Source organism: Vombatus ursinus, unplaced genomic scaffold, assembly GCF_900497805.2.
Source record: "Vombatus ursinus unplaced genomic scaffold, bare-nosed wombat genome assembly UNPS02014167.1, whole genome shotgun sequence".
In the NCBI taxonomy this organism is placed as follows: Eukaryota; Metazoa; Chordata; class Mammalia; order Diprotodontia; family Vombatidae; genus Vombatus; species Vombatus ursinus.
This window is the reverse complement of record NW_020953945.1, coordinates 202293-205595: the sequence shown is the minus strand read 5'-3', so window position 1 is coordinate 205595 and position 3303 is coordinate 202293.

The window sequence follows — 3303 nt, the reverse complement described above, 5'->3', positions numbered from 1 at the left end:
TTTCTCCAGGGAGCCTCTGCTTGCTCTTGTCGAAGTGGATGGAAACTGAGCTGGCTCACTTGTCCAGCCTTGGGGCTTAGAAAAAGCCTGTGGGAGTGAGTAGCCTCTGGGAAGGCTTCAGGCTCTGCCGTCGCTGGCTGTCAAGCCACAAGAGAGCCCTGGTGCACGAAATCGGTGGGGTCTCTGGTTTGGAACCTTGGTGCACAATTCCAGATTGGAATGTTTGAAAGATACTCTGGCTGCTTTATTACTCCATAAAGGAGAGAGAAAAAAATACGAAACCTGAGGCCCAGGAATATTGTAACTTGACCACGGTCACATAGGTTAGAAACCTGGGTCCCTTAACTTTATGACCCCTGGATGAGAGACTGTCCCTTTGGAAGTCGGGGATAACTGGACATTTATTCCTACCCTGGCAGTTAACGTCCGTATGACCCAGGGCCAGACGCTGAACCTTAGTAACCCTCAAGCAATTAGAGCCTGGGGGCCTGTCCCTATGAATTCTGCACGCCCTTTGGGCAGCCCATCAAGTGGCTGATTCTTGGTTCTCCTTTCTCAACCACAGTGCATCTGAGTGTTAACTGTGGCGTGAAGCAAAGAGTAGGCATCATGAAGTGGGGAGGCTTGAGTGTGAGTGATTGCCGTTTAGTCACCACATACTCTGCCTACCTCCTGACCTCTCAGGTCTGAAAAGCACCGTAGAAACAGGAGCTGGTGTCCCTGTTGGGGAGTGGAGACGCCCTGATCACAGCATTCCTGCCCGCTGGTTTTATAGGAAGGGAAGATTCTGGGGCAGGTCCCAGCAGCGGGAGGGAATAAGAGGAGGGTAAAACATCGGAAGTTTGATGGTTGACTTCCCAGTCACCCCCCATTTCAGAATCTCTGAAAGAAGCTGAATATTCTTTGGAAAGCAATGCTTTCGAACTTGATTCGGCAGTACGGAGGCCTGTCTGCCGTCTCCAGATCTCGAATTCCAAACTTGTGGGTTGGGACCCAGATTACTGAAGCTTTCCTGTAAAGTTCTACTGAGCAAGCGGAAGATGAGCCTTCCATTTGCAGCTCTCCTTACCCCACACTTTCCCTCCGATATTCATCGCACGTTGATTAAACCCCCATGATGTGCAGGCTCCTGGGGAAATAAGCATGAAATGACAAGCAGCCCCTACCCTGAAGGACTATGGACTAGCTGGGATCAAGGGCTAGTTTACTATTAGCTCAAGCAGCTTTAAGGGCGGAAGATCAGGCAGTGCATTCTATGCAAAAAGATGCACAGCTTTTCATTTGTAAACTGCAGAGTTAAGATAGACAGTTGTCTTCCCTGTGCATTGGAAGGAATGCGTTCACAGGCTGCTGTCTGTAGGTTATGGCAGCGTACTCCGTCCAGCCGATGTCTTCCCCAGGTCTGTAGGTGGGCGCCACGTTCCTGCAGTAGCCCATGAGGGGAGACAGGAAACGTCCCCATTTTCTGAGGAATCTTGGAGTGACTCGTCCTGTGTCACAGAATCAGATCTGGAGTTTGAGCCCAGGTTATCTGGGCCATGGCGCTGCGATCCTTCCACAGGCATCCTTGGAGCATGCTCAGTGCTGGCAGGAAAGGGCTGCTTCCACATCCTTATCGGGCTTTCTGTTTGGCTCTTTACTTTGAAATGGAATATTGCTAGTGGGACATTGGCTGCACACAAGGGTCACAAGGCCGGCTCCCCCTGCTGCCTTAGAGAATCCTCAAGGTTGTGGGGAAAGCTAGTATCTAGTGGCCAACTTGGTGGCTAGCCTGTGCACTCACGGTGTGGCTGCAAGCCAATGTGGACCCTTACCTTGGACAGCTTGGCACGTCCTATGGGAGCTGAGATTTCCATGGCAGAATCTCGGGGCATCAACCCAAGTCATCACCCCACCCTCATGAAGCCGTGGACCAGAACGTTGGTGGAGGCTACACCTTGCCTATAATGGGTAGGTTCCCCATGATAGGAAGTGAACCAGAGACAGGTAAAATTATGGGCATGAGTCAGTTGACCTTGGTTCAAATTCCAGTCCCATCGTTTGCCAGGCGTGTATATGATCTTGGCAAGGTCATTTCCTAGACTGATCCTCAGTTTCTTCATCAGTAAAGTTCAGGGTGGAGTAGGTGATTCCCCGAGGTTCTTTTGGAATCCTCCAGATCTAAGATTTGGCATACAGTTAGTGCCAAATAAATGTCCTACTACCCATTCATCCATCTGTTTTCCACAGATTTGCCTATCAAAGGATATGGAGCTGGAATGAAATCTTACTGTCTTTGAGACTGCCATGCCTTGAGGCACAGTGTGCTGGAGTGTTGGACTCAGACACTGGGTTCAAATCTTTCTGGCCTCTGGCCTCTGTTTTCTATAAAATGGCGGGATTGGACCGGATGGTTTCTCAGTCCTCTTCCAGCTCTGAATCTGTGGTCTAGTCTAGTCCTGTCATTTCACAGGGGAGGAAACACACTCAGAGTCACATGGAGAGTGAAATACTTAGCGGAGCTGGGCTAAACACAGCTTTTGGGTTCAAAATGCAGTGACCCTTACACAAGGCCCGATAACAATGACAGGATGGCCATTTTGTACTGCTTTGTTAGGTCCTCCAATTATGAACACAACGGCCCAGCCAAGCGAGTCACAATCCTATCGGAAGGACCTCAACACCTAGTCGAACCCCTGCCTGGCCAAGACTCCACTCAAGGCACGCCCAGTGAGTGGTCATCCAGTCACTGCCGTGGTGAGGCAGAAACCATGCCCTGAGCCAGCCCAGGCCTCTTTCAGACAGCTCCCCTCCTTCTGCCCCTCTGCACCAACATTGTTCCTAGCTTTATTCTCTGGGAGGCCAGGTAGAACGTATCTAATCCTTCCACAAAGATCTCTTCAAATAAAGGAAATCGTTACCCCCACCACCACCATCAGTAATTTTCTAAGCGCTTACTCTATGCCAGGCACTGTGCTTGGCACTGGGGTTCAAAGACAAAAACGAAAGGCCCTCCCCACAAGGAGTCCAGATTCAAACCCAGGACCAGTATCCTTAACTCTCCATCGCCTCTAAGAATGCCTTCAGTAAATACACTTGGGGGGGGCAGTGTGCCTTGCAAAAGCCAACATCAGGGTCAGTAGAAGGAACCCCCACACTGAGAACTCTCAGACCATACATCCATTTTTAATCCAGTGAGCATTTATTGAGCACCTACTACAGGCTGGACCCCTCATGTCTTTGTGTGTAGCTAACCCAACAGGGGCTGTGTGAGCAGCCCACCTCTGCAAACCTCAGTTTCCTCCGCTGTAAAAGGGAGATAAA